The sequence below is a fragment of the Python bivittatus genome, unplaced genomic scaffold, assembly GCF_059951505.1.
Source record: "Python bivittatus isolate LINGU-HERP-01145 unplaced genomic scaffold, Pbiv_v1 ctg000200_np1212, whole genome shotgun sequence".
Taxonomy (NCBI): domain Eukaryota; kingdom Metazoa; phylum Chordata; class Lepidosauria; order Squamata; family Pythonidae; genus Python; species Python bivittatus.
The window spans coordinates 1-13005 of NW_028277040.1; positions in this window are offsets into that span (position 1 = coordinate 1).

A 13005-nucleotide genomic window follows, 5' to 3' on the forward strand; every position below is an offset into this window, starting at 1 on the left:
TGCAAGAATAGGCCATTTGAGCAATTGCGGTAATAGGCCGTTTCTTCTATTTTACTTCTTGGGATCACTCTTCAGGCAAGGAGAGATTCATGAAACCACGATGTTTTTCTGATTCTACTACCTCGGGAGAACATGAATCATCAGCTCTTTCAAATCTGGTGTTTGTCGGAGCCGGGAACCTGAGTTGTGAAAGGGCAGTTTTGCCAATGCAAGAATAGGCCATTTGAGCAATTGCGGTAATAGGCCGTTTCTTCTATTTTACTTCTTGGGATCACGCTTCAGGCAAGGAGAGATTCATGAAACCACGATGTTTTTCTGATTCTACTACCTCGGGAGAACATGAATCAGCAGCTCTTTTTCAAATCTGGTGTTTGTCGGAGCCGGGAACCTGAGTTGTGAAAGGGCAGTTTTGCCAATGCAAGAATAGGCCATTTGAGCAATTGCGGTAATAGGCCGTTTCTTCTATTTTACTTCTTGGGATCACGCTTCAGGCAAGGAGAGATTCATGAAACCACGATGTTTTTCTGATTCTACTACCTCGGGAGAACATGAATCATCAGCTCTTTTTCAAATCTGGTGTTTGTCGGAGCCGGGAACGTGAGTTGTGAAAGGGCAGTTTTGCCAATGCAAGAATAGGCCATTTGAGCAATTGCGGTAATAGGCCGTTTCTTCTATTTTACTTCTTGGGATCACGCTTCAGGCAAGGAGAGATTCATGAAACCACGATGTTTTTCTGATTCTACTACCTCGGGAGAACATGAATCATCAGCTCTTTTTCAAATCTGGTGTTTGTCTGAGCCGGGAACCTGAGTTGTGAAAGGGCAGTTTTGCCATTGCAAGAATAGGCCATTTGAGCAATTGCGGTAATAGGCCGTTTCTTCTATTTTACTTCTTGGGATCACTCTTCAGGCAAGGAGAGATTCATGAAACCACGATGTTTTTCTGATTCTACTACCTCGGGAGAACATGAATCAGCACCTCTCTTTCAAATCTGGTGTTTGTCGGAGCCGGGAACCTGAGTTGTGAAAGGGCAGTTTTGCCATTGCAAGAATAGGCCATTTGAGCAATTGCGGTAATAGGCCGTTTCTTCTATTTTACTTCTTGGGATCACGCTTCAGGCAAGGAGAGATTCATGAAACCACGATGTTTTTCTGATTCTACTACCTCGGGAGAACATGAATCATCAGCTCTTTTTCAAATCTGGTGTTTGTCGGAGCCGGGAACGTGAGTTGTGAAAGGGCAGTTTTGCCAATGCAAGAATAGGCCATTTGAGCAATTGCGGTAATAGGCCGTTTCTTCTATTTTACTTCTTGGGATCACGCTTCAGGCAAGGAGAGATTCATGAAACCACGATGTTTTTCTGATTCTACTACCTCGGGAGAACATGAATCATCAGCTCTTTTCAAATCTGGTGTTTGTCTGAGCCGGGAACCTGAGTTGTGAAAGGGCAGTTTTGCCATTGCAAGAATAGGCCATTTGAGCAATTGCGGTAATAGGCCGTTTCTTCTATTTTACTTCTTGGGATCACTCTTCAGGCAAGGAGAGATTCATGAAACCACGATGTTTTTCTGATTCTACTACCTCGGGAGAACATGAATCATCAGCTCTTTTTCAAATCTGGTGTTTGTCGGAGCCGGGAACGTGAGTTGTGAAAGGGCAGTTTTGCCAATGCAAGAATAGGCCATTTGAGCAATTGCGGTAATAGGCCGTTTCTTCTATTTTACTTCTTGGGATCACGCTTCAGGCAAGGAGAGATTCATGAAACCACGATGTTTTTCTGATTCTACTACCTCGGGAGAACATGAATCATCAGCTCTTTTTCAAATCTGGTGTTTGTCGGAGCCGGGAACGTGAGTTGTGAAAGGGCAGTTTTGCCAATGCAAGAATAGGCCATTTGAGCAATTGCGGTAATAGGCCGTTTCTTCTATTTTACTTCTTGGGATCACGCTTCAGGCAAGGAGAGATTCATGAAACCACGATGTTTTTCTGATTCTACTACCTCGGGAGAACATGAATCATCAGCTCTTTTTCAAATCTGGTGTTTGTCGGAGCCGGGAACGTGAGTTGTGAAAGGGCAGTTTTGCCAATGCAAGAATAGGCCATTTGAGCAATTGCGGTAATAGGCCGTTTCTTCTATTTTACTTCTTGGGATCACGCTTCAGGCAAGGAGAGATTCATGAAACCACGATGTTTTTCTGATTCTACTACCTCGGGAGAACATGAATCATCAGCTCTTTTTCAAATCTGGTGTTTGTCTGAGCCGGGAACCTGAGTTGTGAAAGGGCAGTTTTGCCATTGCAAGAATAGGCCATTTGAGCAATTGCGGTAATAGGCCGTTTCTTCTATTTTACTTCTTGGGATCACTCTTCAGGCAAGGAGAGATTCATGAAACCACGATGTTTTTCTGATTCTACTACCTCGGGAGAACATGAATCAGCACCTCTCTTTCAAATCTGGTGTTTGTCGGAGCCGGGAACCTGAGTTGTGAAAGGGCAGTTTTGCCATTGCAAGAATAGGCCATTTGAGCAATTGCGGTAATAGGCCGTTTCTTCTATTTTACTTCTTGGGATCACGCTTCAGGCAAGGAGAGATTCATGAAACCACGATGTTTTTCTGATTCTACTACCTCGGGAGAACATGAATCATCAGCTCTTTTTCAAATCTGGTGTTTGTCGGAGCCGGGAACGTGAGTTGTGAAAGGGCAGTTTTGCCAATGCAAGAATAGGCCATTTGAGCAATTGCGGTAATAGGCCGTTTCTTCTATTTTACTTCTTGGGATCACGCTTCAGGCAAGGAGAGATTCATGAAACCACGATGTTTTTCTGATTCTACTACCTCGGGAGAACATGAATCAGCAGCTCTTTTTCAAATCTGGTGTTTGTCGGAGCCGGGAACCTGAGTTGTGAAAGGGCAGTTTTGCCAATGCAAGAATAGGCCATTTGAGCAATTGCGGTAATAGGCCGTTTCTTCTATTTTACTTCTTGGGATCACGCTTCAGGCAAGGAGAGATTCATGAAACCACGATGTTTTTCTGATTCTACTACCTCGGGAGAACATGAATCATCAGCTCTTTTCAAATCTGGTGTTTGTCGGAGCCGGGAACGTGAGTTGTGAAAGGGCAGTTTTGCCAATGCAAGAATAGGCCATTTGAGCAATTGCGGTAATAGGCCGTTTCTTCTATTTTACTTCTTGGGATCACGCTTCAGGCAAGGAGAGATTCATGAAACCACGATGTTTTTCTGATTCTACTACCTCGGGAGAACATGAATCATCAGCTCTTTTTCAAATCTGGTGTTTGTCTGAGCCGGGAACCTGAGTTGTGAAAGGGCAGTTTTGCCATTGCAAGAATAGGCCATTTGAGCAATTGCGGTAATAGGCCGTTTCTTCTATTTTACTTCTTGGGATCACTCTTCAGGCAAGGAGAGATTCATGAAACCACGATGTTTTTCTGATTCTACTACCTCGGGAGAACATGAATCATCAGCTCTTTTCAAATCTGGTGTTTGTCGGAGCCGGGAACGTGAGTTGTGAAAGGGCAGTTTTGCCAATGCAAGAATAGGCCATTTGAGCAATTGCGGTAATAGGCCGTTTCTTCTATTTTACTTCTTGGGATCACGCTTCAGGCAAGGAGAGATTCATGAAACCACGATGTTTTTCTGATTCTACTACCTCGGGAGAACATGAATCATCAGCTCTTTTTCAAATCTGGTGTTTGTCGGAGCCGGGAACGTGAGTTGTGAAAGGGCAGTTTTGCCAATGCAAGAATAGGCCATTTGAGCAATTGCGGTAATAGGCCGTTTCTTCTATTTTACTTCTTGGGATCACGCTTCAGGCAAGGAGAGATTCATGAAACCACGATGTTTTTCTGATTCTACTACCTCGGGAGAACATGAATCATCAGCTCTTTTCAAATCTGGTGTTTGTCGGAGCCGGGAACGTGAGTTGTGAAAGGGCAGTTTTGCCAATGCAAGAATAGGCCATTTGAGCAATTGCGGTAATAGGCCGTTTCTTCTATTTTACTTCTTGGGATCACGCTTCAGGCAAGGAGAGATTCATGAAACCACGATGTTTTTCTGATTCTACTACCTCGGGAGAACATGAATCATCAGCTCTTTTTCAAATCTGGTGTTTGTCGGAGCCGGGAACGTGAGTTGTGAAAGGGCAGTTTTGCCAATGCAAGAATAGGCCATTTGAGCAATTGCGGTAATAGGCCGTTTCTTCTATTTTACTTCTTGGGATCACGCTTCAGGCAAGGAGAGATTCATGAAACCACGATGTTTTTCTGATTCTACTACCTCGGGAGAACATGAATCATCAGCTCTTTTCAAATCTGGTGTTTGTCGGAGCCGGGAACGTGAGTTGTGAAAGGGCAGTTTTGCCAATGCAAGAATAGGCCATTTGAGCAATTGCGGTAATAGGCCGTTTCTTCTATTTTACTTCTTGGGATCACGCTTCAGGCAAGGAGAGATTCATGAAACCACGATGTTTTTCTGATTCTACTACCTCGGGAGAACATGAATCATCAGCTCTTTTCAAATCTGGTGTTTGTCTGAGCCGGGAACCTGAGTTGTGAAAGGGCAGTTTTGCCATTGCAAGAATAGGCCATTTGAGCAATTGCGGTAATAGGCCGTTTCTTCTATTTTACTTCTTGGGATCACTCTTCAGGCAAGGAGAGATTCATGAAACCACGATGTTTTTCTGATTCTACTACCTCGGGAGAACATGAATCAGCACCTCTCTTTCAAATCTGGTGTTTGTCGGAGCCGGGAACCTGAGTTGTGAAAGGGCAGTTTTGCCATTGCAAGAATAGGCCATTTGAGCAATTGCGGTAATAGGCCGTTTCTTCTATTTTACTTCTTGGGATCACGCTTCAGGCAAGGAGAGATTCATGAAACCACGATGTTTTTCTGATTCTACTACCTCGGGAGAACATGAATCATCAGCTCTTTTCAAATCTGGTGTTTGTCGGAGCCGGGAACGTGAGTTGTGAAAGGGCAGTTTTGCCAATGCAAGAATAGGCCATTTGAGCAATTGCGGTAATAGGCCGTTTCTTCTATTTTACTTCTTGGGATCACGCTTCAGGCAAGGAGAGATTCATGAAACCACGATGTTTTTCTGATTCTACTACCTCGGGAGAACATGAATCATCAGCTCTTTTTCAAATCTGGTGTTTGTCTGAGCCGGGAACCTGAGTTGTGAAAGGGCAGTTTTGCCATTGCAAGAATAGGCCATTTGAGCAATTGCGGTAATAGGCCGTTTCTTCTATTTTACTTCTTGGGATCACTCTTCAGGCAAGGAGAGATTCATGAAACCACGATGTTTTTCTGATTCTACTACCTCGGGAGAACATGAATCATCAGCTCTTTTTCAAATCTGGTGTTTGTCGGAGCCGGGAACGTGAGTTGTGAAAGGGCAGTTTTGCCAATGCAAGAATAGGCCATTTGAGCAATTGCGGTAATAGGCCGTTTCTTCTATTTTACTTCTTGGGATCACGCTTCAGGCAAGGAGAGATTCATGAAACCACGATGTTTTTCTGATTCTACTACCTCGGGAGAACATGAATCATCAGCTCTTTTTCAAATCTGGTGTTTGTCTGAGCCGGGAACCTGAGTTGTGAAAGGGCAGTTTTGCCATTGCAAGAATAGGCCATTTGAGCAATTGCGGTAATAGGCCGTTTCTTCTATTTTACTTCTTGGGATCACGCTTCAGGCAAGGAGAGATTCATGAAACCACGATGTTTTTCTGATTCTACTACCTCGGGAGAACATGAATCATCAGCTCTTTTCAAATCTGGTGTTTGTCGGAGCCGGGAACGTGAGTTGTGAAAGGGCAGTTTTGCCAATGCAAGAATAGGCCATTTGAGCAATTGCGGTAATAGGCCGTTTCTTCTATTTTACTTCTTGGGATCACGCTTCAGGCAAGGAGAGATTCATGAAACCACGATGTTTTTCTGATTCTACTACCTCGGGAGAACATGAATCATCAGCTCTTTTCAAATCTGGTGTTTGTCTGAGCCGGGAACCTGAGTTGTGAAAGGGCAGTTTTGCCATTGCAAGAATAGGCCATTTGAGCAATTGCGGTAATAGGCCGTTTCTTCTATTTTACTTCTTGGGATCACTCTTCAGGCAAGGAGAGATTCATGAAACCACGATGTTTTTCTGATTCTACTACCTCGGGAGAACATGAATCATCAGCTCTTTTCAAATCTGGTGTTTGTCGGAGCCGGGAACGTGAGTTGTGAAAGGGCAGTTTTGCCAATGCAAGAATAGGCCATTTGAGCAATTGCGGTAATAGGCCGTTTCTTCTATTTTACTTCTTGGGATCACGCTTCAGGCAAGGAGAGATTCATGAAACCACGATGTTTTTCTGATTCTACTACCTCGGGAGAACATGAATCATCAGCTCTTTTCAAATCTGGTGTTTGTCTGAGCCGGGAACCTGAGTTGTGAAAGGGCAGTTTTGCCATTGCAAGAATAGGCCATTTGAGCAATTGCGGTAATAGGCCGTTTCTTCTATTTTACTTCTTGGGATCACTCTTCAGGCAAGGAGAGATTCATGAAACCACGATGTTTTTCTGATTCTACTACCTCGGGAGAACATGAATCATCAGCTCTTTTCAAATCTGGTGTTTGTCGGAGCCGGGAACGTGAGTTGTGAAAGGGCAGTTTTGCCAATGCAAGAATAGGCCATTTGAGCAATTGCGGTAATAGGCCGTTTCTTCTATTTTACTTCTTGGGATCACGCTTCAGGCAAGGAGAGATTCATGAAACCACGATGTTTTTCTGATTCTACTACCTCGGGAGAACATGAATCATCAGCTCTTTTTCAAATCTGGTGTTTGTCGGAGCCGGGAACGTGAGTTGTGAAAGGGCAGTTTTGCCAATGCAAGAATAGGCCATTTGAGCAATTGCGGTAATAGGCCGTTTCTTCTATTTTACTTCTTGGGATCACGCTTCAGGCAAGGAGAGATTCATGAAACCACGATGTTTTTCTGATTCTACTACCTCGGGAGAACATGAATCATCAGCTCTTTTCAAATCTGGTGTTTGTCTGAGCCGGGAACCTGAGTTGTGAAAGGGCAGTTTTGCCATTGCAAGAATAGGCCATTTGAGCAATTGCGGTAATAGGCCGTTTCTTCTATTTTACTTCTTGGGATCACTCTTCAGGCAAGGAGAGATTCATGAAACCACGATGTTTTTCTGATTCTACTACCTCGGGAGAACATGAATCATCAGCTCTTTTCAAATCTGGTGTTTGTCGGAGCCGGGAACGTGAGTTGTGAAAGGGCAGTTTTGCCAATGCAAGAATAGGCCATTTGAGCAATTGCGGTAATAGGCCGTTTCTTCTATTTTACTTCTTGGGATCACGCTTCAGGCAAGGAGAGATTCATGAAACCACGATGTTTTTCTGATTCTACTACCTCGGGAGAACATGAATCATCAGCTCTTTTCAAATCTGGTGTTTGTCGGAGCCGGGAACGTGAGTTGTGAAAGGGCAGTTTTGCCAATGCAAGAATAGGCCATTTGAGCAATTGCGGTAATAGGCCGTTTCTTCTATTTTACTTCTTGGGATCACGCTTCAGGCAAGGAGAGATTCATGAAACCACGATGTTTTTCTGATTCTACTACCTCGGGAGAACATGAATCATCAGCTCTTTTTCAAATCTGGTGTTTGTCTGAGCCGGGAACCTGAGTTGTGAAAGGGCAGTTTTGCCATTGCAAGAATAGGCCATTTGAGCAATTGCGGTAATAGGCCGTTTCTTCTATTTTACTTCTTGGGATCACTCTTCAGGCAAGGAGAGATTCATGAAACCACGATGTTTTTCTGATTCTACTACCTCGGGAGAACATGAATCATCAGCTCTTTTCAAATCTGGTGTTTGTCGGAGCCGGGAACGTGAGTTGTGAAAGGGCAGTTTTGCCAATGCAAGAATAGGCCATTTGAGCAATTGCGGTAATAGGCCGTTTCTTCTATTTTACTTCTTGGGATCACGCTTCAGGCAAGGAGAGATTCATGAAACCACGATGTTTTTCTGATTCTACTACCTCGGGAGAACATGAATCATCAGCTCTTTTCAAATCTGGTGTTTGTCGGAGCCGGGAACGTGAGTTGTGAAAGGGCAGTTTTGCCAATGCAAGAATAGGCCATTTGAGCAATTGCGGTAATAGGCCGTTTCTTCTATTTTACTTCTTGGGATCACGCTTCAGGCAAGGAGAGATTCATGAAACCACGATGTTTTTCTGATTCTACTACCTCGGGAGAACATGAATCATCAGCTCTTTTCAAATCTGGTGTTTGTCTGAGCCGGGAACCTGAGTTGTGAAAGGGCAGTTTTGCCATTGCAAGAATAGGCCATTTGAGCAATTGCGGTAATAGGCCGTTTCTTCTATTTTACTTCTTGGGATCACTCTTCAGGCAAGGAGAGATTCATGAAACCACGATGTTTTTCTGATTCTACTACCTCGGGAGAACATGAATCATCAGCTCTTTTTCAAATCTGGTGTTTGTCGGAGCCGGGAACGTGAGTTGTGAAAGGGCAGTTTTGCCAATGCAAGAATAGGCCATTTGAGCAATTGCGGTAATAGGCCGTTTCTTCTATTTTACTTCTTGGGATCACGCTTCAGGCAAGGAGAGATTCATGAAACCACGATGTTTTTCTGATTCTACTACCTCGGGAGAACATGAATCATCAGCTCTTTTTCAAATCTGGTGTTTGTCTGAGCCGGGAACCTGAGTTGTGAAAGGGCAGTTTTGCCATTGCAAGAATAGGCCATTTGAGCAATTGCGGTAATAGGCCGTTTCTTCTATTTTACTTCTTGGGATCACGCTTCAGGCAAGGAGAGATTCATGAAACCACGATGTTTTTCTGATTCTACTACCTCGGGAGAACATGAATCATCAGCTCTTTTCAAATCTGGTGTTTGTCGGAGCCGGGAACGTGAGTTGTGAAAGGGCAGTTTTGCCAATGCAAGAATAGGCCATTTGAGCAATTGCGGTAATAGGCCGTTTCTTCTATTTTACTTCTTGGGATCACGCTTCAGGCAAGGAGAGATTCATGAAACCACGATGTTTTTCTGATTCTACTACCTCGGGAGAACATGAATCATCAGCTCTTTTCAAATCTGGTGTTTGTCTGAGCCGGGAACCTGAGTTGTGAAAGGGCAGTTTTGCCATTGCAAGAATAGGCCATTTGAGCAATTGCGGTAATAGGCCGTTTCTTCTATTTTACTTCTTGGGATCACTCTTCAGGCAAGGAGAGATTCATGAAACCACGATGTTTTTCTGATTCTACTACCTCGGGAGAACATGAATCATCAGCTCTTTTTCAAATCTGGTGTTTGTCGGAGCCGGGAACGTGAGTTGTGAAAGGGCAGTTTTGCCAATGCAAGAATAGGCCATTTGAGCAATTGCGGTAATAGGCCGTTTCTTCTATTTTACTTCTTGGGATCACGCTTCAGGCAAGGAGAGATTCATGAAACCACGATGTTTTTCTGATTCTACTACCTCGGGAGAACATGAATCAGCAGCTCTTTTTCAAATCTGGTGTTTGTCTGAGCCGGGAACCTGAGTTGTGAAAGGGCAGTTTTGCCATTGCAAGAATAGGCCATTTGAGCAATTGCGGTAATAGGCCGTTTCTTCTATTTTACTTCTTGGGATCACTCTTCAGGCAAGGAGAGATTCATGAAACCACGATGTTTTTCTGATTCTACTACCTCGGGAGAACATGAATCATCAGCTCTTTCAAATCTGGTGTTTGTCGGAGCCGGGAACGTGAGTTGTGAAAGGGCAGTTTTGCCAATGCAAGAATAGGCCATTTGAGCAATTGCGGTAATAGGCCGTTTCTTCTATTTTACTTCTTGGGATCACGCTTCAGGCAAGGAGAGATTCATGAAACCACGATGTTTTTCTGATTCTACTACCTCGGGAGAACATGAATCATCAGCTCTTTTCAAATCTGGTGTTTGTCGGAGCCGGGAACGTGAGTTGTGAAAGGGCAGTTTTGCCAATGCAAGAATAGGCCATTTGAGCAATTGCGGTAATAGGCCGTTTCTTCTATTTTACTTCTTGGGATCACGCTTCAGGCAAGGAGAGATTCATGAAACCACGATGTTTTTCTGATTCTACTACCTCGGGAGAACATGAATCATCAGCTCTTTTCAAATCTGGTGTTTGTCGGAGCCGGGAACGTGAGTTGTGAAAGGGCAGTTTTGCCAATGCAAGAATAGGCCATTTGAGCAATTGCGGTAATAGGCCGTTTCTTCTATTTTACTTCTTGGGATCACGCTTCAGGCAAGGAGAGATTCATGAAACCACGATGTTTTTCTGATTCTACTACCTCGGGAGAACATGAATCATCAGCTCTTTTCAAATCTGGTGTTTGTCGGAGCCGGGAACGTGAGTTGTGAAAGGGCAGTTTTGCCAATGCAAGAATAGGCCATTTGAGCAATTGCGGTAATAGGCCGTTTCTTCTATTTTACTTCTTGGGATCACGCTTCAGGCAAGGAGAGATTCATGAAACCACGATGTTTTTCTGATTCTACTACCTCGGGAGAACATGAATCATCAGCTCTTTTTCAAATCTGGTGTTTGTCGGAGCCGGGAACGTGAGTTGTGAAAGGGCAGTTTTGCCAATGCAAGAATAGGCCATTTGAGCAATTGCGGTAATAGGCCGTTTCTTCTATTTTACTTCTTGGGATCACGCTTCAGGCAAGGAGAGATTCATGAAACCACGATGTTTTTCTGATTCTACTACCTCGGGAGAACATGAATCATCAGCTCTTTTCAAATCTGGTGTTTGTCTGAGCCGGGAACCTGAGTTGTGAAAGGGCAGTTTTGCCATTGCAAGAATAGGCCATTTGAGCAATTGCGGTAATAGGCCGTTTCTTCTATTTTACTTCTTGGGATCACTCTTCAGGCAAGGAGAGATTCATGAAACCACGATGTTTTTCTGATTCTACTACCTCGGGAGAACATGAATCAGCAGCTCTTTTTCAAATCTGGTGTTTGTCGGAGCCGGGAACCTGAGTTGTGAAAGGGCAGTTTTGCCATTGCAAGAATAGGCCATTTGAGCAATTGCGGTAATAGGCCGTTTCTTCTATTTTACTTCTTGGGATCACGCTTCAGGCAAGGAGAGATTCATGAAACCACGATGTTTTTCTGATTCTACTACCTCGGGAGAACATGAATCATCAGCTCTTTCAAATCTGGTGTTTGTCGGAGCCGGGAACGTGAGTTGTGAAAGGGCAGTTTTGCCAATGCAAGAATAGGCCATTTGAGCAATTGCGGTAATAGGCCGTTTCTTCTATTTTACTTCTTGGGATCACGCTTCAGGCAAGGAGAGATTCATGAAACCACGATGTTTTTCTGATTCTACTACCTCGGGAGAACATGAATCATCAGCTCTTTTCAAATCTGGTGTTTGTCTGAGCCGGGAACCTGAGTTGTGAAAGGGCAGTTTTGCCATTGCAAGAATAGGCCATTTGAGCAATTGCGGTAATAGGCCGTTTCTTCTATTTTACTTCTTGGGATCACTCTTCAGGCAAGGAGAGATTCATGAAACCACGATGTTTTTCTGATTCTACTACCTCGGGAGAACATGAATCAGCAGCTCTTTTTCAAATCTGGTGTTTGTCGGAGCCGGGAACCTGAGTTGTGAAAGGGCAGTTTTGCCATTGCAAGAATAGGCCATTTGAGCAATTGCGGTAATAGGCCGTTTCTTCTATTTTACTTCTTGGGATCACGCTTCAGGCAAGGAGAGATTCATGAAACCACGATGTTTTTCTGATTCTACTACCTCGGGAGAACATGAATCAGCACCTCTCTTTCAAATCTGGTGTTTGTCGGAGCCGGGAACCTGAGTTGTGAAAGGGCAGTTTTGCCATTGCAAGAATAGGCCATTTGAGCAATTGCGGTAATAGGCCGTTTCTTCTATTTTACTTCTTGGGATCACGCTTCAGGCAAGGAGAGATTCATGAAACCACGATGTTTTTCTGATTCTACTACCTCGGGAGAACATGAATCATCAGCTCTTTTTCAAATCTGGTGTTTGTCTGAGCCGGGAACCTGAGTTGTGAAAGGGCAGTTTTGCCATTGCAAGAATAGGCCATTTGAGCAATTGCGGTAATAGGCCGTTTCTTCTATTTTACTTCTTGGGATCACTCTTCAGGCAAGGAGAGATTCATGAAACCACGATGTTTTTCTGATTCTACTACCTCGGGAGAACATGAATCATCAGCTCTTTTCAAATCTGGTGTTTGTCTGAGCCGGGAACCTGAGTTGTGAAAGGGCAGTTTTGCCATTGCAAGAATAGGCCATTTGAGCAATTGCGGTAATAGGCCGTTTCTTCTATTTTACTTCTTGGGATCACGCTTCAGGCAAGGAGAGATTCATGAAACCACGATGTTTTTCTGATTCTACTACCTCGGGAGAACATGAATCATCAGCTCTTTTCAAATCTGGTGTTTGTCTGAGCCGGGAACCTGAGTTGTGAAAGGGCAGTTTTGCCATTGCAAGAATAGGCCATTTGAGCAATTGCGGTAATAGGCCGTTTCTTCTATTTTACTTCTTGGGATCACTCTTCAGGCAAGGAGAGATTCATGAAACCACGATGTTTTTCTGATTCTACTACCTCGGGAGAACATGAATCATCAGCTCTTTTCAAATCTGGTGTTTGTCTGAGCCGGGAACCTGAGTTGTGAAAGGGCAGTTTTGCCATTGCAAGAATAGGCCATTTGAGCAATTGCGGTAATAGGCCGTTTCTTCTATTTTACTTCTTGGGATCACTCTTCAGGCAAGGAGAGATTCATGAAACCACGATGTTTTTCTGATTCTACTACCTCGGGAGAACATGAATCATCAGCTCTCTTTCAAATCTGGTGTTTGTCGGAGCCGGGAACCTGAGTTGTGAAAGGGCAGTTTTGCCATTGCAAGAATAGGCCATTTGAGCAATTGCGGTAATAGGCCGTTTCTTCTATTTTACTTCTTGGGATCACGCTTCAGGCAAGG